This window comes from Mirounga leonina, unplaced genomic scaffold (assembly GCF_011800145.1).
Source record: "Mirounga leonina isolate KUSES-001 unplaced genomic scaffold, KU_Mleo_1.0 Mir_94, whole genome shotgun sequence".
In the NCBI taxonomy this organism is placed as follows: domain Eukaryota; kingdom Metazoa; phylum Chordata; class Mammalia; order Carnivora; family Phocidae; genus Mirounga; species Mirounga leonina.
The window spans coordinates 10,717,949-10,745,909 of NW_023270855.1; the positions used below are offsets into that span (position 1 = coordinate 10,717,949).

The 27,961-nt window shown below is 38.3% G+C and overlaps 1 protein-coding gene and 1 pseudogene across 2 annotated transcripts in view; one reads left to right on the top strand and one right to left on the bottom strand.

Annotated features, from left to right (window-relative positions):
* GRM7 (glutamate metabotropic receptor 7) overlaps positions 1-27,961 on the bottom strand; it is a 621,924-nt gene that overhangs the window by 477,346 nt on the left and 116,617 nt on the right. The gene's annotated exons all lie outside the window — the stretch shown is intronic.
* The window catches only part of LOC118005416, a 123,221-nt pseudogene that overhangs the window by 7,850 nt on the left and 87,410 nt on the right, over positions 1-27,961 (top strand).

Below are 27,961 nucleotides of genomic sequence, written 5' to 3' on the forward strand. Positions count from 1 at the left end.
TGCCATCAAAAGACTTGCACCTTCTCAGCAGAGCCATCTTTAGAAAATGAAAAAAGAAAATTCAGGCAGCTAAGAAAGGAAGAAAGAGAGGTAGCCTGGTATGCTTTGAACTGAGGCAGACAGAAAACAAAGCACAGTTCCAACAGGACTTCAGGAAACAAGAGGACAAGCTCCCCTTACCCTCCTTAAGCTCTTCCTACCCTCCCCATGTCCAGAAAACATTTTGTACAGTACCCGACGTGAAGAAATCCGGGCTTGAAATGTTTTCTGTCTCCAGTGCCTTTTTTTTTTTTAATTCTTATGTTAATCCCCATACATTACATCATTAGTTCTAGATGAAGTGTTCCATGATTCATTGTTTGTGCATAACACCCAGTGCTCCATGCAGAATGTGCCCTCCTCAATACCCACCACCAGGCTAACCCATCCTCCCACCCCCCTCCCCTCTAGAACCCTCAGTTTTTTTTTCAGAGTCCATTGTCTCTCATGGTTCGTCCACCCCTCCGATTTCCCCCGCTTCATTCTTCCCCTCCCGCTACCTTCTTCTTCTTCTTTTTTTTTTTTTTAACATATATTGCATTATTTGTTTCAGAGGTACAGATCTGAGATTCAACAGTCTTGCACAATTCACAGCGCTTACCAGAGCACATACCCTCCCCAGTGTCTATCACCCAGTCACCCCATCCCTCCCACCCCACCCCCCACTCCAACAACACTGTTTGTTTCCTGAGATTAAGAATTCCTCATATCAGTGAGATCATATGATACATGTCTTTCTCTGTTTGACTTATTTCACTCAACATAACACCCTCCAGTTCCATCCATGTCGTTGCAAAGGGCAAGATCTCATTCCTTTTGATGGCTGCATAATATTCCATTGTATATATATATACCACCTCTTCTTTATCCATTCATCTGTCGATGGACATCTTGGCTCTTTCCACAGTTTGGCTATTGTGGACATTCCTGCTATAAACATTGGGGTGCACGTACCCCTTCGGATCCCTACTTTTGTATCTTTGGGGTAAATACCCAGTAGTGCAATTGCTGGATCATATGGTAGCTCTATTTCAACTTTTTGAGGAACCTCCATACAGTTTTCCAGAGTGGCTGCACCAGCTTGCATTCCCACCAACAGTGTAGGAGGGTTCCCCTTTCTCAGCATCCCCGCCAACATCTGTCCTTTCCTGACTTGTTAATTTTAGCCATTCTGACTGGTGTGAGGTGGTATCTCATTGAGGTTTTGATTTGGATTTCCCTGATGCTGAGCGATATTGAGCACTTTTTCATGTGTCTGTTGGCCATTTGTCTCCAGTGCCTTTATCTGTGTTCTCGTGGATGTAATTTTTAAGTTACATATTGTTTGATGGTCTTTGGATCAAATACCTCTAGAAAGGAGAATTGTGACCTCCATCCAAAACTCTCTCTCAAGGTCACAAAACTGCTTTCCTCTATCACACATATACACACATACACACACACAAACACATTACTTAAGCTTTTTTTTGCCATTGATGTTAATTAGTAAAATGTGAATAATAATAATATTTATCTCATCATCTCATAGGATTGTTACGAGTTATGATCTGTAAAGCTCTTAGAAAAAGAATCTGGTGCATGGTAAGCACTGTACCTATTTTTTAAATAAGTAAATTACATAAATAGGTATTTTTTCCAAATGTCTGCTCTTAAAGTTAAATGATATCAAAATTCTAAGCTGAAAAAGTTTCTATTCAAAATATGTTCATAGATAGTTAGAATGTTAGCTGCTAACAGAGAGGGAGCTGGGCTGTATCATCTTTGATATTCTTTATAAAATAGGGTAAATTTGAATGTGGCCCCAGTCCTTGGGAAAGAATTTACAAATATCCAGCTGTCCACTCAACCAGAAAAGGTATCCATTAAGAAGTGTACCAGTGATTGGGCGCCTGGGTGGCTCAGTTGGTTAAGCGACTGCCTTTGGCTCAGGTCATGATCCTGGAGTCCCGGGATCGAGTCCCTCATCGGGCTCCCTGCTCCGCAGGGAGTCTGCTTCTCCCTCTGACCCTCCTCCCTCCCATGCTCTCTGTCTCTCATTCTCTCTGTCTCAAATAAATAAATAAAATCTTAAAAAAAAAAAAAAAGAAGTGTACCAGTGATTAAAAAGTTAAATATAAATATTTGCTTCTCCACTAACCACTAAACATAGATCCTCATCAAGAAAGGTGCATAGAAATCCAAAGAAAATAAACTTATTAAAAGTTAACTCAAAATCAATTAATTATTCACTATCAACTTGTGGCAACTTTAATGCAAGCTGCTTTAAATACATTTGCTCATTTGGTCCACCTTCATTTCAAAGGTGAGGAAACTGAAACCACAGGAGTGAGCTTAATATATTTTGACACACCCCTGATGTTAAGTGCTTTTCACTTATTTACAAACTTGGTCTTCACAGCAACCCTTAGCTACAGAACAGTGCACTCTTTTAACTCCAAGAAGTCACTTAGCTAGTAACTGGTAGAGTCCACATTTTAGTCTCCGAGACTCCAATGATTATGATATTTATAACCACAACATATACTTGACCACAGCCCTAGGAATGCAAAGAACCAGATTCAGCCTTCACTCATAGCAACTCAGTTAATCCCTTAGAGTCTCAGCTCTTCATCAGCAAAATGAGATTAACATAACCCAGGACCTCAAGGGGCCTTTGTGGCACTAGCGTTCTGTAACTGTTAGAAATCAAAATCTCTGACCAGAACCCTTCCTGAGTAAAACAGTGAAGCAGTGAGCAGTGCTACTGAGTACCTTTTCCACCAATTTCCCTACAGATTCCTGGCCCACATTTCTCCACAATATCCACTTTGTTTATAACCATTTTATGAGGCATTGGGCTCTTCCATGCGGCTTGAGTGTGTTCAAGACCTCTACTTTACATATTAAGAAACATTCTTGAAAAATTTCAAATTTATCAGGCAGCCAATACGGGCTTTAGAATTCCAATTAACCAGTGTTGGCTTGCTCACCAAATGATGTAGCAGAAAAGAGATAGGAAAGAGATTTCACATGAGTGTATGAAAGGCTGTGACCACAAATGGATCATTTACATTGTCAGCTTTGACTGCTCCATCTGGCTCCAACCTAGCAATAGACCAATGCCAATGCATTCATCTGGAACATCCTGCAGCGTGCACACATACCTTATGTGACTCTAGTAAAGTAGTTTTACCATATTCTTGGACTTTTCCGTACTCACTTTGGATTGCCACATTTACATAGCCTTTCCTTTCTGCTCCTTCAGTACCTGTGCGTATGCTCAAGACCACCACCTTCCTCCAACTACTCTTTTGTCATTTTCTTTTCTTTCTGATTCTTCACAAGCTATTGGGATGGCAACAATGCACTGAGAATTTACAGCACAGATGTCCTTGAAATAAATCAGAAGGATATAATGGATTGTGGCAAGCATTCATAGGGCTACAGTTTAAAAGAGGATAAACTTGTGGCACCTGGTCCAAACACCTGCAGGAATCTTTTGTTTACACACTGTTTTTAAAAGATTCAAATTAGTGGCCACCATTTCAAAGCCTGGAACTTTCTTATTAGGATTTGCATTTCTAGCTTTCCATGGAGAATCAGAGGATTTAGCCACAATGGGCCCATGTGCCCAGGGCTAACTAATAACTTCCTTTTTCACAAGGATGTGTACTCTCCTGTTGCCTTTGATCATACTACCCTCTATTGCTTTCATACCTCACCCGCTTTTTTGGTAATGGTACCTACTTATATCCTAGGCCTTTGAGTTTTGAATCTAGACATAAAGCCTACTTTCTCAACCCAATCACCCATTCCACAGTCCCCTGTAATCTAGATTTAAGCATGCTTCTGTCCAACCTCCATTGACCCTAGAAGACCTCATGCAAGTCGAGTGAGAGGAAAAAAAGCTAGTCAAGAAATAGGGCGATAAGAAGGCAGGGAGAGAATAAGGTTTAAACTTAGAGAAGGATGTTGGCACAGGAACACTATAGCATAATGGTTAAAGAACAGAATTCAAATCAGGCGATTGTCACTTGCTGGATGGCATTTGTGAACTATTTGTAATTTGTACTTTTCTGGGTCCAAGTACTCTCAATGGGAAAAAAAAATGTTGCAAATACTACCTCACTTTTAGGGTTAGAGTATAAGGATTGACGGAAATGCTTAGCACAGCGCCCAACACATGGATGGTTTAGTCACTGGAAACTCCTAAATGTATGTGAGACGGTAACTGGAAAATAGTCCTCACAATTCCTTATGGCCAGTTAGCAAATTAGGAAAAAAGGGGAAACAGAGCATGAGCATGATACAGATGTTAACCATTCACTATGGGAATCTTTTAAGAGAGTCAATGAATGAACATATAATAGATATAAGCAAGCTATACATGTGCTCAATCTTTATGATACCTTTGTGGGAGAAAGAGAAAGGAACCGAAGCTAAATTAGAGCTCTCTAGATACCTCCACCCCCAGGCACTGAGTTTCCTAAGTTAATTGGCATGGGGTAAGCAGATTTTAATGGCCATTCAGAGAGATTCACTCTGCTACTTAAAATGCTAGGTTGCTCTTTATCAAAAAGACTCTTTTGATCTTGAGTGATCAAGATATTCCCAGAGAATGCCTTTGTGGGTGGGATTGGGGGATATAATGACCAACATGGAGACAATGATGTAAAAAAAAAAAAAAAAGGATATGGCTTTCTCGAGTCATTTACTTACTGGTAGGGTTGCCCTCCACAGAAAATTTTACAAGGTCTCTCACCTACCATGAGCCTACCTCAAAACCCTCCCTCATTTAGGACTCCCCAAAAGGCAGAAATCTGAGGATTAATTAAGGGGCAACCTACACCATTCAGGATGGAAAAGAAAATGCCCTGTCCACCCCACTTTCATACCTTTGCTTAAACAGACCCCTCAGCTAAAATGGCATTCTCTTCCCTGCTTGGCAAATTCTTTGCCTTTGCAGAACTAGCTACCTAATCAAGACTTCTCAAACACCTGTGAGAAACTTAATCACTCTATCTTAAGTCTTCTCAGCAATTTTTAATAGTTTCTACTAAAACATTTATTGAACTATCTTTATCCTCTACTAGATGATAAATTCCTCAAGGATAAGTGCCACACTTAATCATTCTTTCATTTCCAGTGCCTAGAATATTCCTTAGGATATAGTAGGTACTCAGTTAATGGAACCGGAGCACCTTCCTTTAGAGACCTGTCATTACTTATATTGTGTGTATGTGGGGGGAGGGCTATAGTTTCACAGATAAAATAACCAGCACTTCAAAGGAGTCACCTAACTATAAAAACTCTGCGAGTAACAACAGAAAGCCATAGAGACACACCAATAACCATCCAGCATTTTCTCTGACATTGAAATGATAAAATGGTGAGCAGGAAAGCTATTCTGCTTATTGAAATATGTTCAAACAAACTATAAACAGAAATCATTCTTATTCAACCATTCATTTATTCATTCAATAAATACTTCTTTAGTGAATACCTAACAGCATCAGGCAGTGTTCTAGGGACTGAACAGAACGTGACAATCCCCTATTTCAAAGTGATTTTCTTCTGGCAGGGGAAACCATAAACTAATAAATAAAAGAAATAATTTCCTAGTGTAATAAGTGTTATCTGATGTTTGAGCTGATCCCTGGAGAATAGCAAGCAGACAAGCATGCAAAATTCTGGAGAAGTGTTGCTCTAGATGGAGGACATGGCCGAGCAGGGCCTCTCAATGCAAATTAAACATGGCATGTTGGAGAAATAGAGAAAAGGCCTGCATCATGAATGAGGGGCAGAGTGGAGTAGGAGGGAACATCTGCATCACACCCATGACCAGTGGAAAGATGTGCATTTTCTCCAAGTGCTAATGGAGCAATGTGAAGTGGGGAGTAGCAGGGTTTGGTTTCTAGTTTTGTACATTTCTTGTACAAAAGTTTTATTGGTTTCTTGTGCATCTCTGTGGGGAAACAGACTGCAGGGGAGCAAGAGTGGAAACACATAGTCCCTTGGGAGGCTATTGTGGTAATCCACTTGGGGATGACATTTTATTGCTGGTTGGTGTGCTCTGTGGAACCCAGATAGAATCTGTGTTAATTACAAGAAAGTCACACAGTTCTCATCAACAGTGTCTTCAAGGGAGAACACAAACTATTATGGCTAGGAATTTCACCAAACCACCTCCCTTAACCATCCCTTATATAAAAAAGGTATATGGCTTAAACACCTTGAATGAGTAGAATGATTGTTTTTAGGCCACTTTGGTTTTTACTCTTATCTAAAAAATACTGAAGCAAATATATGGTGTTGCCAAAGCATCTAATTAAAATGGGAACATTTCTGAGTGCACTTTTGTAATGCATCAGCTTTAATTCAGAGTCAGGTTTGGATTCACAAGAAAATGTGTTGATTCCTTATTTTATGCATGAAGAGGCTGGCAACTAAGAAGAAAGTGGGTAGACCATTTACTCTGGGAGCTGGAAAAGCAGTGGCCCCTATGAGACTCAACGGTAAGCTAGAGACTAGTGGAGACGGGCGTTAAAGCCAAATGCAGTTCCAGAGTTTGATTACTTACATAATGGGACCTCTCCAATTTAAAAAGGGCATAGGGCATGATTCTAGTGCAGACCCTTCATTTCATAGATTGGAAAGAAGGTGTGAAGATGGTAGTTCCCTTGAAAGAATAAACTGGGGGGCGTCTGGGTGGCTCAGCCGTTAAGCATCTGTCTTCGGCTCAGGTCATGATCTCAAGGTCCTGGGATCAAGCCCCGCATTGGGCTCCCTGGTCAGCGGGAAGCCTGCTTCTCCCTTTTCCACTCCCCCTACTTGTGTTCCTTCTCTCGCTGTGTCTCTCTCTGTCAAATAAATAAATAAAATCTTTAAAAAAATAATAATAAACTGGGCCTTTGCCTCTTAGTTGATTAGTTCCAGTGAACATAGAGCCTTTATGAACACCAAATCATTGCTTCTGTACCATGAAGACATGCAAAGGAAGGTAGAGAAAGACTGTTTAATTGAGATATTTAAGAGAATGTATGCTTTTTTGTCAAGACTGATCCAGCAAAGGATTTGATGAAATTGTCTCTTATGTGTTTATTATCTGCAGAATACATAGAGCTCTGAAAGCCAAGCAGTTAATAGCAATGATTATAAAAGTAGTATATGTAGTAGTTCAAGGAGTTATCACATGTTTAACTGTGGTAGGGGTCTTTTATGCTTTGACTCATTTAGTACTCATAACCACCCCATGAACAAAGCACTTGTATTATCCCAGTTTTACAGAATAATAAACTGAAGCTCAGAGATGGTAAGCAACTTGCCTAAAGTCACAGAGTAAATGGTATAGTCAGGGTTTGAATCCGAGCCCTCTGACTCTAAGCAAGGATCAGTAAACTGCAGCCTATTGGTCAAATCAAGCCCACTATTTAACTATAGAAAGTTTTTTTTTTTTTTTTAAGATTTATTTATTTGCAAGAAAGAGAGAGAGCAAGCAGGAAGAGGGGCCGAGGGAGAGGGAGAGAGAGAATCCCTAGCAGATTCTCTGGGGGGCTCCATCTGAGATCAGGACCTGAGCCAAAAATCAAGAGTCTGACACTCAACCCACTGAGCTACCCAGGCATCCCATTTATAGATAAAGTTTTATTGGAACACAGCCACACTCATTTTGCCCTCTAATGCCATGGCTGCTTCCATACTAAAGTGGCAGAGTTAAGTAACTGCAATAGGGATCAGACTGTAGGCAAAGCCAAAAATATTTACTATCTGGCCCTTAAATAAAAAGTATACTGACCTAAATCCTGTACCCTTAACATTCTTCAGGAATGTTTACTGAGTGGAGCACCTGGGTGGCTCAGTCAGTTAAGCCTCTTCCTTCAGCTCAGGTCATGATCCCAGGGTCCTAGGATCAAGCCCTGCATTGGGCTCCCTGCTCAGTAGGGAGTCTGCTTCCTCTCCCCAAACCCCTCCTGTGTTCTCTCTCTCTCTCTCTTGCTCACTCTCTCGCAAATAAGTAAAATCTTTTTTAAAAAAAGAATGTTTACTGAGTGCTTACAATGTCAGGGGCACTGTTCTGGGTGTTCTGAAGGTCTAATAAAGAGAACAGATAAAGATCCTTGCACTTGTGGAGCTCTACCCTAAAATATGCTGGGGCTCAGTGAAAAATGGGTAACTTCATTAAGACATAATTAGAAGAAGAATACTTTCTGGATGGCAACAGCAGAGCATTACACCACACAAAGGGCCTTTTCTAGGCATGGGGTCCCGTGGGAGTGTATAGTTTGCATGTCCACGAAGCTAGCCCTGTTCCTTATATAGCCTTGCTGCCATGGGCTATGATGCAACTGTGCTCAAGAGAGCCTGACAAAGTAATCTTGATGCATAAGGAAGGAACACTTCTTGCACCTAGTTGACCCCCTGGGATGGGGGGCGGGGCTGTGTAGCTACCTAAATGGGTCACTTCCCACAGGGGTTAACAGTACGCAAAGCTGTGTTCCTTACACTTAGCACAAACTCAGTGTTCATCCTCCTTTTTAAGCAATACTTATGCAGCCATTGTTTGTAAGAGTGCATAAACACCAAACAATTTCAGTTTTCATGTTCTGATTTAATCAATCATCGTACAATAGGACAATGAAACAACTCAATTTTTAGTTTCCATAAATATCTATTTCATGATGAACTTGAAGTGAGCATTTATAAAGCATTCTCTGAGAGGGCCGTAACCCAGTGGCCAAGAAATCTTTATGGAATCCCTTAAAGAGGCGCAGTTCATCAATATAGTCTGTAATGGTGGGCGAATCCATGAATGCGTGTTTGAGAGGTCATTCAGGACAGTTTAAAAGCCCCACTTCCAGAATCTGAATGCCTGCACCTGAATCCTTACTCCACCACATCCTAGCACTGTGACCTGGAACAAGTTCCCTAACTGCTCTGTGACTCAGTTTCCTCAGCTATAAAGTGGGAATAGAAATGGGATGCTGTGCAGATGAAATAAGTCAAAATGTATAAAATGCTAAGAACAACATCTGGCAATGCTAAATGCTATATAAGTTTGAATATTATTATTATTATTATCATTTCCTTTGGGTGGGGCTATAAGCACGAGGTCATAAATTAAAATATCTACCAAGGCCAGTGTGAGTTAACAAGGGATTCATGTAAATGAATGAAGTTGGCATTTTAAAACAGTGTTGGGCAACATCTGAAATGAGGAATGCATGCCTATGGGAAGGGCTCTCTACCACTCAGCTTAAGCCAGTTGCTGCCACGTTCAGCACTGTTCCAGTGCAGCTGACTTTTTTTTTTCTAAGAAAGAAAAGCAAATAGAAATTTGAATATTTGCAAGAAATTTCCCAAATTTTCAATGTTGACAATGACTTCAGTTTCATTTAAATGCCCTGAGTAGCTTGAACCACATCTAAGTTCATCTTCCAGCCAAATGTTTTGCACACTTGGCCCTGTAGCATCCATCAGATTCTCACAGAAGTGTGAGCCTCCCCAAAAGGGTAAGAACTCCCATTCTAGAGCATCTGTGGACCATCCACATAGCTCAGCCCAGGGCAGACCATTCTATTTAGGAAGGTCTTCTGAGAAGTGGAGGAGCTGTGAGTCCAAAAGGACTCAAGGGCAAGGGAAAGAACAGGTGAGCAGGGAAATAAAAGTTGTCCTCTTTGACACAGCCATTTCTACTGCCGACACCTGAACCATCTCAGACTAGCCTTACCACACAGAGGAGCTTGGGGTTCATGCACCTGTCTTTCTAGAATGAATTCTATTCTCCCTTTCTGGTTTCCTACCTACGATCTTTCTTCCCTTTTTCACTATCAAAAGTCAACCCAGGGAGGAGTTATAATTTAATGTGAATGGAAGTCAGAGATCTTCTATTTCCCATGGATTTTTTGAGGGGCATAGGGGGCTTCACGTAGAGTGGATTCCCTGTGTTCCCACCAGTTTAACCATATTATTTCTGGTAGCTGAAAAAAAAAAAAAAAGAGGGGGCCTTTGTCCTCTGGCTAACGGAGTTTATTCATCCATTCTGGGCCTCTCACTTCAAGCAGCAGAAACAGAAGAGTTAATAACTTTGATCATTTGCACTTGACTGAAGGTTATCCATATGACTTTAAATGCATATGAGGGATGTAAAAGCCTTAAATCCTAGTTGCCAGGGAATATTTTGAGGAGTCACTATATTTGCAGTTTGTCTTATAGTGATTGGGTATACAGACTGAGTTCACTGGCAGGACTGACTGTTTTGGAACTGAACTGCATGGTGGCCAGTGTGCTTTGGTTATTTTTGCACCGCCACCACCTGAACCAAACAGTCACCTACAATGGTTCCTGTCTTACAAGTATCAAAATACAAGGAGCCTAATAGCCCAATGCAGAACTTTAATGTTATTCTCTATTGTTTGTTGTATTATAGATTTCAGAGCAATGATTCAAATTATTTAAGTATATGGGATTTGAAGAGCATTTAGTATTTTTTCATGAATTTTCATTATATCCCTATGCTATCTCTGTGAAAAAGATAACATACCCTCCCAGGAACGCTGATACCCTAACAAAAATAACTGATGTAAGGTCAGCCATTTGAGAGAATAACTTCTCTTGACTCCTAGCCAAGTACACTTTTCTCAGGAAATGAACCATTCCCTTTTTCCTGCTTTGAAAGCATTAAAATTCTTCCTGGTTGTTCATACTTTTAATAGCCCCCTGTTGAACTGCATCAACTACGGCTACCTTCCTTTCAGTATATCATTAGTGAAGACTTAATAACACAACATTCACCTTATGTCTCCCAATTGCCTACAGAATAATATCCAAACTCCTTACCAAGCTTTAGAAGGCACTTCACAGTCTAACCCAAGTCAGCCTCTCCACCATTATAATCTTCCACCTTTACTCTTTATTTCCGCATTAGCCACATTGATCTTCTCTCCATCCTTCTTTTTCTTAAGCTTCCCTAATTGGTTTCTCTCACTCATGATCAAGTGCATTGTCTAATGCATTCATAAATGAACTAGACTTACTCCCAACTTCCTGAGTGCATACCATGTAAGAGTTTTAAAGATATTTTCCAGTCTGCTAATTATTTTTAATTTTTTAAATATCTGTGAATGTTTAGTTTTTACATGAATCCTTATTTATCAACATGAGTTATTTCTATGGTTAAATAATATTATAAAATAAGTTCACTCTTTTATCTACTTCTAAGTACTTCTTGCCAAAATAGAAAAAAAAAAAAATGATATCCTCTGGCTCCCAATAATGGTCACTACCAATTACAAGGAATGACACAATCCTTTGAAAAAAACTGCATAAAGGAAAAGGAATCTTCTGATTTTTTCCCTCTTTGTGGCTTTGATTCTTTAGGGATATCCAGTTTCAAATAAGTTTTTCCAGCAATATATACTCTCCCCTTTTACTGCAGAATATTTCGCAAACATTTGGCCCCAAAGAATACTGTGACTAACTTCTGACCAAGAGATAATGATGAGCACAAGAGTGCCAACAACCTCCAGCCATGCCCTTAAAAGGAAAGAGTGTTCCCTGGCCTTCCCATTTCCTCCTTCCTTCCCTCTATGCAGACACCGTGGTATGACATCTTGATTCTTGCAGGTGAGGGCAATGCCAGGGGCATGGTAGAGAAGACAGAGTTAATTTGGGCCCCTAATGACTTACACATAGAGTCACATTAGTGAAACAGAGATATACTCTCTTGTGTTATTTTTGTTCTCTCTCACACACAGCTATATCTCTATTATAACAAATACAGAAACACAAAATCCTTGTATATTTCCACAGATTTTTCACATGGCAAATTCAGGAAGCAACCTTATTCTAATGTGGTGATTTGTCTATACCAACACTTTTCATTTTGGTGATTAAGAAGTGATTTGTTTAGTCATGCTCTTTTTTACCTCTAAATATAATTTCATGTCCCTTGTCAGAGTCAGTTTCTATATTATTGTCCCATATTTAATTTTTAAAATCATGTAACACAATGGTTTTGAAGATAAGCATTCAAAATGCTTCCTACCCACATTTTCTAATTGCCTCTAGGCATATGGCTGATAGCACATAAAATTATTCTGTCCAGTATGATACTGAGAACTCTTTTCCTCTCCCTCCTCATTTACCTTCACTCTAAGAAATGATGGAATTGTAAAAGCTAAACAAAGCCCAAAGAAAAAATGCAAAGGGATCTACAGACAGCACACTCACATTCACATCTATGCTCTAGGGCCCTTTTGCTTTTACTTTCACAAGCTAGGTAAATGCCTGGAATAAAAGCACATCCGGAAAGATAATTCCATGAATAGGTGTAATGAATTTGGGGGGGGGGGGTGTCACAAAATTGCTTTGAGAATCTCAAGAAAGTTATCCCAAACAATATACAAATAAATATACATGTACATTTAACATATAATTCAGTTAATTCACTTCAAAGACTTCTAGAAGACCATATGTGAATTCCAGAGTAAAATCCTAGACTTGAGACTGATATCCAGATATCCATACTCATATCTGTATCTGTATGTATATCTCTGTCTATCTATCTATCTATCTATCTATCTATCTATCTATCATCTATACTTTTCATCCTGGATTTTTAATACATTTAGTGTTTAATAAACTACTATGTTCTCTATCTGATATCTGCTTATGAATAATGATAAATGTGATAATAAAAACAATAAGATGAGCAGCTGCTTGTATTGATGACCTCCCATGCCTCAGGTACTGAGCACTTTTTCTATCATTTAATCTTCAAAATAAGTCTTTTACATAGATGATTTACTCTAGATAGTATATCTGAAACATTAGTATTTGTATCACCGGTCAAAGGCCTCCCATAGAAAGTGACAGAGCTATTATTTGAAGCCAGAATTGTTCAATATGAAGCCAGAACTCAAAGCCACCTAATTATGCTGGATAAAACCAACCTATCCAGGTTAATTTCATTCTCAATCAACTTTTTTTTTAATTGAAGAATTTACATGTCATAAAATGCACAGATTTTGAGTTTCAATGAGCTTTGACAAATGTGTAACCACAAACATAATCAAAAAATGAACATTTCTCTAACCTCCCAAATTCCTTTTTCAGTTAACCCACTTCCTCCAAATGTAAGCACTGTTCTGATTTTCAGCACCACATTATAGCTTTGACTGTTCAAGAATGTCACAGAAATGAAATTATTCAGTATGTTCTTTTTTGTGTCTGCCCTCCTTTACTGGACAGGTTTTTTAAGATCCATCCATACTGCTGTGTGTATTGCTCATTCATTCCTTTCTACTGAATAGTATTCCCTCATATGAATACAGCACAATTTGTAATATCCTTTTTGCTCTTCATGAACATCTGAGTGACTTCTAGTTTTGGTCAGAATGAATAAAGCTGCTATGAGTATCTATGCACAAGTCTTTAAGTGGACCCATGCTTTCAATTTTTTAAAATAAAAACTAAGAGTGAGACTGCTGGGTTACAGCCCAGGTATGAATTTAAATTCATTAGAAAATACCAAATGTGTTTCTAAAATGACTGCCACTTTATGTTCCCACTAGTGATATGAGAGTTCTAGCCTATAGACAACATCAATACTGTCAGTATTTTTTTGTTTTTTTAAGTTTTAGTTTTAGTCTTTCTAGTGGCTGGACAGTAGCATCTCATTGCAGTTTTATTTGGCATTCCTTTGACGATAATGGCATTGAGTACTTTTTCAAGTGCTTATTTCCTTTTTGTTCTTTTGTGAAGTTTTCACTAAGTCTTTGTCCTTTTCTCACTGGATTCTTTGTCTTTTTTTTATTGATTTGTAGGCATGAAGACACTCTTTATATATAAAAAACCAGGGGCGCCTGGGTGGCTCAGTCGTTGGGCGTCTGCCTTCGGCTCAGATCATGATCCCAGGGTCCTGGGATCGAGCCCCGCATCGGGCTCCCTGCTCTGCGGGAAGCCTGTTTCTCCCTCTAACTCTCCCCCTGCTTGTGATCCTGCTCTCACTGTGTCTCTCTCTGTCAAATAAATAAATAAAATCTTTAAAAAAAACAAAAAAAAACAAATATATGAGATATATATATTATATTATTATATTTTTTTCCTTCTAGTTTGTAGCTTATCTTTCCGATGAGCAGAACTTTTCGTTTTGACAAAGTTTAACTTACCCATTTTTTTCTTTTATAATTAGTGCTTTTTATGCCATATGAAATCTTTTCTTACACTAAAGTCATGCATATATACAGCTGACCCTTGAGCAACACGGGGTTTAGGAGTACTGACCCCCCCCACGAGGTTGAAAATCTGCATATGCCTTTTGACTCCCCAAAACCTCAACTGCTACTAGCCTACTGTTGACCAGAAGACTTACCAATAATATAAAGTCAATTAACATGTATTTTGCATATTATATATTATATACTGTATTATTACAGTAAAATAAGCTAGAGAAAAGGAAATGTTACTTAAAAAATCATAAGGAAGAAAGAGACATTTACAGTATTATACTGTACTTACTGAAAAAAAAAATCCATGTGTAAGTGAACCCACACACTTCAAACCCATGTTGTTCAAGGGTTAATTATACTCTCACATATTTTTGGTTTTCCTAAAAGCTTGATAGTCTTAAGTTTTACAATTATATTTATGATTCTGATTAATTTTTATGTATGTTGAGAGAGAGGGTTGAATTTTTTTAATATAGATACATAGTTGATCAAGCGACTTAGATTAAAAAAAAACTTTCTAACACTATTGAATTATCTTGGCACCTTTGTAGAAAATCAATTGACATGTGTGGATCTATTTCTGGATTCTATTATATTGCATTGGTCTATTTTTCTATTTTTATGCCAATGTGATATTGTCCTGATTACTATAGCTGGATAATAGGTCTTGAAATCTGGCATTGTAAATCTTCCAACCATGTTCTCATTTTTTCAAGACTGTTTGGGCTATTGGCTGTTCCATATCACTTGCATTTTCATAAAAACTTTAGAATTAGCTTTTACAATCTCTACACAAGAAAATCCTTCTGGGAGTTTGACTGAAATTGTATTGAATCTATAGACCAACTGGAGAATTCACATAGGGAGCTGTCTTGGATCTATTCATGCCTTATTCAGACTCAGAAGGCCCACAGAGTCCACAGCTGGACTAGTCTATTCACAAGAATTCAGATCAGTAAGAACTTGGCAGCAGTACGCAGTCCGGTATTCCTGCTGAATGTAGTCCTTATTTCCTTACAAATGACCAACCAGGAATTACTGTCTTTGATCTACCAAGTGATGACAGCTGAGCCAAAAGGAAACAGGATCCCCACTGTGGATGTGAGGCCCACCTTTCTTAGCCCTATGCACACAGGAGCCAATATCTCTTGTAACAATATCATAGATCTAGTTTCCAGGACTCCTGCAAGAGATATGTCAATATATAGGATTCACTTCACTAAGGGAAATCAAAAGTTAAGTCTTTCTATCAGGAATTTATATTACTTCCCAGGCAGATACTATTCCGGGATTGCATTTACCATATAGCATCTTTTTCACATTTCTAGGGGAGCAGAGCTAGAAAACTCTGTAGAAATCTAAAAATTTTTTATATCTAATAAACTTGCTCTGTAGTCCAATATCATACTCTGTTTTGATACCAAGTTCAAGTTCTCATGTAAAAGGACAAAGCCTTCTGTTCAAGATGCACTTAAGGCTGAACTAGTAATATTAAGTCTTTCTAACTATAAACAAGTTATAATTCTCCAGTTGTTTACATTTTTCTTTAATTGCTCTTAGTAAGGTCTTGAAATTCTCAAGGTAAAAGTCACATACCTATTTTGTTCAATTGATTACTAAGTATTTTATTATTTTGATGCTATCTCAAAAGGTACTTGCAATTTAAGAAATGTACAAATAACAAATTAATTTACTACCACTATAATTTTTATTTTCTCTGCATTATAAGGCCCTAAACACATTGCTATTATTTTGGTTTGAATATTCAACTGTAATTCAAAGAATTTAAGAATAGGATAAAAACAATGATTCCTATTTGTCCGCATATTTGCATTTCTAGTGTTCTTCATACCTTTCCAAAGATCTAAATTTCCATTAGGTATCATTCTCCTTATACATACAGAATTCTCTTTGTTAGTTCCTCCTGTGTAGGATTGTTTAGAGTTAATTCTCCCAACTTTCGTATTTGAGAATGTCTTTATTTTATCTTTATTTTTAAAGTATATTGTATTAGTCAAGGTTCTCCAGAGAAATAGAACAGGACCAAAAGGAGACATACCTCTCTCTCTTGCTCTCTCTCTCTCTCTTCCACTCTCCTTCTCTCCCTCCATTCCTCTCTCTGTCTGTCTTTCTAAATGAGCATCCAGGAATGTGTGTGTGTGTGTGTGTGTGTGTGTGTGTGTAGAGAGAGATGACTGATTGAGAGAGAATTAACTTATGTGCTTGTGGAGGCTGAGAAGTCTCATGATCTGCCATCTACAAACTGGAGCCCAGAAAAGCCCATGGTGTAATTCCAGTAAAAACCTGAAGGTCTGAAAACCAGAGGAGCCAATGGTATAAGTCCTAGTTCAAGATTAAAGGCCAGGGAACCAGGATCATCAATGTTTGAGGGCAGGAGAAGATGAATATCAGCTCAAGAAAAGAACAAATTTTCCCTTCTCCATCTTTTTGCTGTATTTAGGCTCTCAGTGGATTGTACAGTACCAACCCACATTGGTGAGGGCAGTATTCTTTATCCAGTCCATTGATTGAAATGCTAATCTCTTCTATCTACAACCTCACAGACATACCCTGAAATAATGCTTTACCAGCTATCTAGGCATCCTTTAGCCCAGTTAAATTGACACATAAAATTAACCATCACAGATATTTCCCCTGGATATAGAACTCTAGATTTATGGCTTTTCCTTCTCTCTTTTCTTTCTTTTCTTTTCTAATTCAGCATTTGAAGGATTTTTTCATTGTTTCTGACAAGAAGTAAGACATTGCTTATTCTTCTTTTCATTTTTCTGTTTCTCTTCTTTCTGCCCACTTTCAATAAGTTTCACTTTCTTTGGTTTTTAGCAGTGTGATATGGTGTACCTAAATACAGTTTTCTTTTCATTATATTGTATGAGGTTCAGTACAATTCTTTGATCTACAAGTTATTGTTTTTCATCATTTTAAGATATTTCTGCCATTATTTATTCTAATACATTTTTTGCCTCTTTTTACCTCCCAACCCCTTATTGGGAATCTAAATATAAATGTACACATACATATACATATACACATGTTCATACACACATATGTATTTACATATATACACAGATACATAGGTGTATATATATGTGTGTGTACATATATATATATGCTATTATGCTATTTGATGTTATGCCACAGGTGATTGAGGTTTTGTTCAGTTTTTTCAGTCAATCCGAGCTTCAGTTAGGTGATTGCTGTTTACCTTTCCTCAAGCTGATTGATCAAATGTCTTATTTCCAACAAGCTGTTACTCTCATTTAATAAATATGTGACTTTAAATACTACATTTTTCAGTTCTAGATTTTCATTTAGTCATTTTTAAAGCATTTTTTACAATTCTCTTGAAAATAATGTAATACAAAATCATAGTAATATAGAAACCAGAAAATGTAGGTTTTAGAATTCAGAGTACATCTATTATTTTACCAGCCATGCATTCTCCCTTTTTTTGGTAACTGTACTTTTACTTTGTGGGGTGTCTATTTTATTTAGGCTCACACTGACTCCAGAGTAAAGTCCACGACCTTAGCTTAAGGCAATCAGTGATTTACAGTCTCCTGAGCAAACTGATTGTTTTAGCTATGTATAGGTTCATGTTTCATTCAGAACCAATGAGATATCAGAAGAATTTCTACAGGAATCGTGGGAAGGAACTTCTCATTCTTGTAGGATTTTATCCCGGGACTCTGCAAAGTCTAGAACTGCTGAAACCATTTTGCCATCATGGGATGATCAACACACAATGAGACAAGAGACAGCTTGAGCTAAGGAATTGAAGATGTTCCAGGTGAAGTCTGATCCAGTGCATCAAGCCTCAATTTTGCCTATATTGCATGAGGCAATATACCATTTTACCTTAAACTGATAGATACTGGATTATTGGTTAACTCTAATACCAGCTGAATTTAGGTCAGAGCTTTGAAAATGGTAAATTATAGATTGTGTCATAAATGAGTAAAAAATATGCTTACATCTTAATCTTTCAGGCTTTAGGAAGGTCAGAAAGGTCTGCAGCCACTGGGGTTGTTGGGATGGTCGGCTAAACCCACTAACAACCTCAAAAGGTTATCCCAGCTTGTCATGGGCATATCATTATCTTCCATCTGTGCAGTGCTATGAAAATGTTTGGAAAGCATTTCCTTACCAAACCATTTAATATTTCTAAACTTCATTTTTACCATATGTTAAATAAGAAAGCTGTAAAAGGGTATCTTCAAGGGATTTTTAATCTATACCATTTTATGAATCCATATTGTCAATTTTGGCTGCAAAATTCCAATAGCCAAGCCCAAAACCATATTGTACAACCATGATGGGAAATGGGTTATGTCAACACTGAAAGAAACAAAAGGAAAGGCATAATTAACAAGTGGAGACACACTTAACACACAACCCTGGGACACACAGGGTCATTAGAGATGAGTGTGCATAAAAAACTTTCTAAAATGGATCAGACCACTTCATCTGTAACCTAGATGGCAGCACCCCGTTTTAAGGAAATTCTACACCTAAAACTGCAAATACATCAAAACAGATAGAGATATTGAGTCTAAAGGCCCTATCCACATTAAAGTTTCCATCATTTGACTACTTACTATCCAAAATTCAATAACTGCATACCCATGTGCAAGAAAATTGTCTGAAGTTGCAAACAAAAAAGCAATGGCATTCAAACAGTCTATAGCAGAAAGCTAGACATAGATTGAATGTGGGCACGTCAAGTTTCACAAAGAAAGATGCACTGCATTATGCTGGAAGAGAGCTCACTCATCCTCTAGTACAACCCCACCATTTTAAAGATGAGAAAGACCATGCCAAATCCGATCTTTTCTGGTACACCTATATAGGTTCTTTTGCCCCATTGCACTTACCCACGACCATCTAATTTGAGGTACACACCCTGTAAGAGATCCCATATTATGAAACCATGCGCTTCTTTCCCTGGTAAGTAAACAGCATGTGCTATCCCTCTGGACCATTTAGCTCTTGCCAGTCAGAGGATCATTATTTAAGTTGATGTCTTTGTTTAATCCTCTCCTGATGCCAAGATATATCCTGCAGGGAATCAGATAGAACTCTCTAGCACAGGAAGGATTATAAGTTAAAGGCTCAGTTGGTGGTACCTATGCCCAGTGCGCTTTCTCAGAGATAAAGATGCTGCTTCCATCCCACTTCATTGAAGCTGTAAAAAAGTTCCATGGGTAGAAACCAAGAATTTCAGCAGGGGATACAGGCAAAACAGGTGTAGTTATTGTCACTATATGCTAGCATTGCTGAGAAACTTACTCCTGCGGCATGATGACAAAGCTGGGACCCTCAAAAGCTGGCAGATCTCTGAAATGTTCTAACAACCAATGCAATGCATCTGTGCATAAATAGGAATCTGGAGGGGTGCCCTGGAAAGCTGGTTAGAGCAACCATGTGACTTACTCAGTTGGCAAACCTGAAGTACCACCAGCTTCCTAAGTCCCCCATTTTTCATGCTGATGGGAGATTGGAATGTTTTGGAAATTCAGAATCAGGGTCTCATCTGTTCACACCTTCACTAGCTAGCTCACCCAAGCCTGCAGCCTGGCGTTTAGCTGAGCATTTAGCTCAGAGTGGGTAACCAATATATCTTGATTGAATATGTTTAACAGGAAAGTAAATAATCTTTCCTTTAAGTTTTCCTTTTCCTTTCTTTTTTTAAAAGATTTATTTACCTGGGGCACCTGGGTGGCTCAGTCGGTTAAGCATCTGCCTTCGGCTCAGGTCATGATCTCAGGGTCCTGGGATTGAGCCCTACATAGGGCTCCCTGCTCGGCGGGGAGTCTGCTTCTCCTTCTCTCTCTGCCCTCCCCCTGCTCGTGCTCTCTCTCTTTCCTTCTCTTTCTCTCTCTCAAATAAATAAAAATCTTAAAAAAAAAAAAAAGATTTACCTATTTGATAGAGAAAGAAAGAGTGTGTGAGAGCATGTGAATGGGGGGAGGGGCAGGGAAGGGCAGAGGGAGAGAATCTCAAGCAGACACCCCGCTGAGCGCTGAGCAGGAAGTGGTGAGACCTCAGGACTCTGACATCACAACCTGAGCTGCAATCAAGAGTCAGACACTTAATCGACAGCCACCCAGGTAACCCATCCTTTTCCTTTCTTGACCTCAGGTTTATGGGATGGTTTTTTCAGTTATTTCACAATATTTTTTTTAATTCCTAATTTAAACTTTAAAACGTAAGTTCCTATATAGATAGCAAATAATGCCAACTATGAGTATGAAGTGAATTGATATGTGTAAAGCACTCAACACAGTGTATGGCACGTATATAAGCATTAACTGTTGTTATCGTTGTTATTATTATTACTACCACTAGTAGTACTAATATTGCTACCACTTAGATGCTTGTAATCTATAGAGACACCTTCATTCACAAGCCCCATAGAAATTAAAATCCAACATTTTTGATCGAATGAAGTCATGTGCCATTTTGTTCATTGATTAAGGTACTCTCAAATTTGAGATCAAGCAAAGACCATCAACATTGAAGTAAGTTTTGGCTAAATTATGTTTTACTTAATTAATTTAACACTGTATGTTGGCTGCTAATTTATGTGCCAGGCACTGTGTGAAGAACCACGTGAGAGTGAGTGAATGAATAAGCAGTCAGAAGCAAGACTGACATATTCCTGAAAAACAATGTAAAAACCAGACTTTTTAATCCCATATCAATGTTACAAATGGGAGACTTAGGTTGCTGATGGAGATACATGGTTCTTATCAGCTAGATCTTCAATTTATGTCAACATCTAACCATATATGCCAACATCTAACCATATATTATTAGTTATGTAATTCCCTCATTCATATTTCAAATGACTTTCAATGTCTTCTTGTGAACATAAAAAAACTTAACTATTTTATAGGTCACAAATTCTAAGTTAGTGGCCTGAATTTACTCACAATAGACATGTTTATTTGGAGCATTTTAAAATTGGGAGCTTTCAGATTTAAAATATTTATCATATGTCTAGATGCTTTAAAAAAGTGGAGGATGTTGCAATGTGGGGCCTTCATTCCTGCATGACCATGATCAGCTGAAGAGGAATAGCAGCTGCCTTCTTTAGAAAAGGTTTGTCTTCTCCAGGGTGTCCAGGCCCCACTATTCACTCCAGGATGAAAGAGCATGCACTTAGTTCACGTCAATTCTTTATATGACTTGCTCAGTACCTTCAGGCACTGAAGGGTGTGACCTCCACTCTGTATCCATAGATTTCCAATATACCTCTAGATGATCACAATGCCCTGCAAAGTTAATGACACCTAAGCGTCAAATCCTTACAACTGCCCTGTACCTAATTTTATATATTTAGAAAGCCTTCTAAGTTTCAGTAAGTTTCAGTCCCACATCACCTCAGTCTGCCTCTGCTATCCCTAAAAGATTGTCAAACTAGAATGAAATTCAACCATGAAAAAAAAAAAAAAAAACCAACACCAAAACCCACACATGCTAAAAAACTGCTGCCACTCCTAATTCGTGGATATTTGATGGAAAACAACTGGGGAGGGTGGATATCTGCTATTGCTGGGCATTATCTCTGACTGGGTATGGAAAATTAATTGATAAAATGATAGAGTGCCTTTACCCTTAGAATGCTTGTTAAAATCTGGGGGATTGCTTGCAGCCAAAAGTAATTGAAATTGTGATCAAAAGTTACAGCCAGACCACTTGGTACAGTGTGTGATGCTCCGATTTTAGAAGAAGGGCAGAACTAGCTTGTGAATTAAAGCCTTGAGAGAAAACCCAAGAAGGAACACAAAGCCTTAACCCCTACATCTCTTGCTCCCAGACTTCTGCTTTGGGGAAACCAGTTAAACAAGCAGAATCTTTGGGAGTCTTCAGGAAAATTTTCCAGACCAAAAATGTCTCACACTCTCCCTCTTGGCCAGCCCCTTAAATCATGTTAAGAGATGGTGGTTGTGAGTTAGGGACAGTCACCAGGGTCTCTGCAGGAACTGCAAGGAGGAAGAAGGGAAAACCTACCTGAAATGAAATGCAAGGGGACATCTCAGGAAGGCTCAGCCCAGGTTGGGCTCCACAGCATTTGGAAATCCAGCCAAAGCAGTAATAAGCCGAAAGAAAGGCAAAACTGATACACAACAGTCAGTAATATATCAAACTCTAGATCAGCAGTTCAACAAACCATGACCTACAGACCACTTGCCTCTTTCACCACCTGGGCTAGGCCCATATGTAAGAGGTACAAAAACATAATAATTTTCTATGAGCTATTCTGTAGTCTTCCCAGAACATCTAATAGTGACTACTTGGAGTCGAGGATTTCTTAAAGCAACTACTAAACATCGTCCTCCAAAAGGGATGGGGGACAAGAGAAATACGAAAAGAGAAAGAACCGGGACTTTAGTCTTTGCTCAAATGCTGGCACTGCCACGTCAGGTCCAACGGACTTGGTGCAAGGCAACTCTTCTGAACAAGAGGTGTTCCATATGTGAATGGAGATAAGATTCTTCTGGAGATAAGAAGGTCACTGAGGACCAAATGAGTTTACTTTTGTTCTAACAGAGTGGCCCATCAAGAAGCAGTTAATAATAATTTTGTCCCCTTTTTCCATTAGCAGCATCAGCACATTGGGTCACTTAAGGAAGAGTAATAAAAGGAAGAAAGCTCGCTATATCAGATAGCCATTGTTGTATGACAAACTGCCCCAAAGCACAGTGGTTTGAGGTTGTATGCATTTATTGTTGCTCAGGAATGTATGAGTGGTTCCACCTGTCTGGGCCAGGGTTGGCTGACCTTTAATAACAGGATCCTGTGTCTTTGGTCAGCTGGCTCAGAGGCTGGGTGTTCTAGGAAAGACATCACTTGTATGTTTAGTGGTTAGCTGGCTGGCTCTTGGCTATGGTAAGGATAGGAACTGAATCCTGGATCTCTTATCACCCATGAGGCTACCCTGGGCGTATCGCTATGACATCTGGGCAGGGTTCAAAAACAGAACCCAAAAGGAGGCAAGGCCTCTTGAGAGCAAGGCTGGAAACTGGCACATTGCCAATTTCTGCCACATCCTCATCAATGCAAGTCCCAAGGGCAGTCCATATTCAAGCGGTAGGGGAAAACTCTATTTCTTGTTAAAAGTTGCTGTCAAAGATGTTGGCGAGGATGTAGAGAAAGGGGAACCCTCTTACACTGTTGGGAATGCAAGCTGGTACAGCCACTCTGGAAAACAGTATGGAGGTTCCTCAAAAAGTTAAAAATAGAGCTACCCTACGAACCAGAAATTGCACTACTAGGTATTTACCCCAAATATATAAATGTAGTGATCCGAAGGGGCACCTGGCACTCCAATGTTTATAGCAGCAATGTCCACAAGAGCCAAACTATGGAAAGAGCCCAGATGTCCACCGACAGATGAATGGATAAAGAAGATGTGGTATATATATAATGGAATATTACTCAGCCATCAAAAAAAAAATGAAATCTTGCCATCCACAACAATGTGGATGGAACTAGAGGGTATTATGCTAAGAGAAATAAGTCAATCAGAGAAAGACAATTATCATATGATTTCATGCATGTGAAATTTAAAAGACAAAACAGAGGAGCATAAGGGAAGGGAGGGAAAAATAAAACAAGATGAAATCAGAGAGAGAGACAAACCATAAGAGACTATTAATCATAGGAAACAAACTGAGGGTTGCTGGAAGGGAGGGGGGTGGGGGAATGGGGTAACTGGGTGACAGACATTAAGGAGGGCATGTGATGTAATGAGCACTGGTGTAATATGCAACTGATGAATCACTGACCTCTCCCTCTGAAACTAATAATACATTATATGTTAATTAATTGAATCTAAATTTTAAAAAGTTGCTGTCAAATCGTACTTAATAGGGCATGGATACAGGAAGGCATAAAAAATTAAAATCACAACCAATCTACCACATCTCCTTGTTCTGAAGAAAAAAAAGAGAAAACAGTATTTGTCCATATTTGTGGTAAAGATTAAATGAGACAAAGTATTTAAAAGATCTAGAGCAATGGCACATCCTAGGCACCTGATACAGCTTTTGCTGTGTCCATCAACCTTATGCACAAGAATTCAATCAAACATTTTCTTCACAGCTTGTGTTTTTCTTTCAAAGAAAAACTAAACTCCAAACAGACATAATTCTGGATGAAAAACAAATTATATGTATATTATATTCTTTACATCTAGTTTAGAAATGATGAGTATTATCTGCGTAGGCAGCTCAAAAATAGGATGTGTTTCCGTTGTGAGTTGAATGAATTTGCATCTTTTCTGTGATGTGTTAAATAGAGAAGCAAGCTATAAATGCCAAGTGAGGGTTTTGCTGTCACTTGTTACTGTGCTCGGCGTGAGCGCAGTCCTTGAAGGTTGGAGACAAAGCCTGGTCAATATTAGAGCAGAATGGGGAGCCCAGGAGTATTTGTGAGTACTGCAGAATTTCACACAAGTGGTGGTCAAGTTACAAGCATAAACAGATCTCTTCAGAAAAGGTTAAGAAGCAAAAGACTGTACTTACCCATGCACGAAAATTGCTGTACCAAATACAATGAGTAACTTGACTTACATACTGAGAGCTGGAAAATGCTATTTACAGGAGCAGAAAATTGCAGAGGCGCAATGCATGAAGGATTATGTACAAATACCAGGACACAGAAAATGCAAATAGAAAGGAAGGGAAGCATTAGCGATTCCTGTTGTTTATTATCTGATGGATTAGGGATAATGAGCAAGGCAATGCAAGTTTAAGGCAAAAAGCATTAAAACTAGTTTTCTAACTTTAAGACTGGAAACTTTATTCTAAGGTGGGAAGTGCTTAGATAATAATTAGATAACATATGGGTCTAGAGAAGGGTGATATAAATAAATATTATAAAGAGTTCAGTCTTCTAACAGCCAACAAAAAGATAGATGAATGTCATATTACAGAGTCCTGTCCTAAAATAGTTCAAAGAAAAAAAAAAAACTTTAAATAGTGTAATGAAGGAATCTTTGATCTGGCACCTGTCAAGAATACTAAGTAGTAAAAGCAAAACAGCATTTCTACTGGAGAGTATATTCTACAAAAAAAAATCACAAATCTTTCTCTTAATTAACAAATTATCTCTCAGTAACAATATTTTGCAACTAAATAGTTTTTTTAACTAATGATCTTTATCCCAAAACATAAAGAAACTATTTCCTTTTGGTGTTGCTAGAAAAAATATGTGGAAAAATGCAAGCTTTAAAAAATATTTTCTGAGAAAGGTTTATCAAATAATGTCATCTTAGAATCACTCCATAAAACAAAATGGGGCTCCGCAAGAAGTTAAAAATAGAACTAACCAATGATCCAGCAATTGCACTACTAGCTATTTACCCAAAGGATACAAAAATACTGATTCAAAGGAATACATGCACCCCAATGTTTATAGCAGCATTATCAACAATAGCCAAGTTATGGAAAGAGCCCAAATGTCCATTGACTTATGAATGGATAAAGAAGATGTGGTATATATATACAATGGAGTATTACTCAGCCATTAAAAAGGATGAAATCTTGCCATTTGCAATGATGTGGATGGAGCTAGAGAATATTCTGCTAAGCAAAATAAGTCAGTTAGAGAAGGACAGATACCATATGGTGTCACTCATATGTGGAATTTAAGAAACAAAATAAATGAGCATAGGAAAAAAAGAAAAAGAGAGGCAAACCAGGGAAAAGACTATTAACTACAGAGAACAAACTGATGATTGCTGGACGGGGGGTGGCGGGAGGGGGGAAATAGGTGATGGAGATTAAGGAGTGCAACTGTGGTGATGAACACCGGGTGATGTATCTAAGTGATGAATCACTAAATTCTATACCTGAAACTAATATTGCATTGCATGTTAACTAGCTAGAATTTAAATAAAAACTTGGGGGAAAAAAAAAGAACCACTCCTTAGATAAGATACTTGATATATATGGGATCAGTGGACATTTGTTGAATGACAATTTTATTGAGTGTGTTTTTATGGACCAGGCCCGTTGCTAAGTACTAAACATTATCTCAAACGTACAACAACCCTATGATGGAGGTAATATCATTACTGGTGAGGAAACTGAGGCCCACAGAGGTAAAGAACTCACTACAAGTGGTATAGTTACTAAGTGGTAGAGATGGGAATCCAAACCATGCAGGTAGAATCCACATTAACTACTATCTTCCTTTCCCCAGATGAAGTAATAATTAACACTGAAGAGGCAGGTACACATTTTCTAAAGAACCTCAGAATCCAAGTCAAAATGTCAAATTTGGTTTTCATTTCTGAAAGTTGGCTTATATTTTAGTATTTATCGAAGCATCATTTCTGGGTAAGTATGGGGCATAATTTTGACTTCTTTAATCCCATTCAATGTGCTTAAGAATCTCCTTTCTTTGACTATTAAAAAGGTTTATATTTTAAACATCTAAAACTGTGTTAAAGATAGTAGAGTATGGAATAACTAAAATTAGGATCAATGGGTAGAAGTTGCAGGAAGAATGTTCCAAAGTACTTGAAAATGCTCTGAGTGCGTCAGGATATAACACTTATGGCAGGAAGTATTCAAGACAAGGTAGCCACTCAAAAGGAATGCTAGGTTAGAGGGTATTCAACAACAGTTGGGGAGGGGAGGATTAGATGGTCTCCCTTCCAACCAGTAGCTGGGTTTACTCACTGCAATTTGGAGTCATTTTGTTTAAAAAAAAAAAAATTCTGACCTGTTCAAAAGTCATGGTCTGTATGAAAACTAAATAGAGTAGTTCCAGTCATCTGACACTTTCCTCCAGCAGAGTGTCTCACGTGGAGTAGGTATTCCATAAATGCCTGTTGCTATATTGCTCATAGTTGGTACAATTACACAGACCTATATGATTTTTCAAAATAGCTATTATAGACATTTATTCTCACAGCTCAGATTAAATAAACTGCAAGGCTTTCAGAAACCTCAGTTACAATAGCTGGTGCAATCTGATATCATAATCAGAACTTTATGTTATTCTCTGCATCCTTTTTCCTGTATTTCTTAACAATTATGGCAGTGGTTACTTCCCACTATATCAGAGGATTAGTCACTGATGTTTAATCAGTGAAAGGGTCATAATTAATCAAAGTGCCCATTTAGAAGAAGTTGCCAGTGGTCAGAAAGACTTTTTAGCCTTCTGACAAATCTTATCTTGGAACGCTGCAGTAAGCAGATTAAATAAATTGGGCTTTTTCAATTCAAAATGTAATTCTATAACTTCAATTACTTACAAAGTTTCACAAAATTCTAAACTAGGACATATATATTCCATTCTCTATTTCAAGAACATATAATCAGTCTTTGAAGCAAAAGCAAAAAAAAAAAAAATCCTTTGAAGGAAAAAAAAAAAGTGCATTCAACACAAAGAACTATTTTAATATCACTCTCTCTATGGTTGTACAGATAAAACAATCTGTTTTCAGACAGCCTCTAGATTTACCAAGCATTCTCATCAAGACACTCATAAGTATCCATAAATATCCATCCTTCACTACCACCTGAAGAGCCACACAAGAGAACCATCTAGAAGGGGTCATGATAAGGCTTGCAAGTTCATCTCTCAGGAGGCTTGCAAGTTCATCTTCGTCAACTCGAAATTGAGTCTATCAGACCTGAATTGGAATCTTTGCTCTGCTTCCTAGCAAGTGTGTT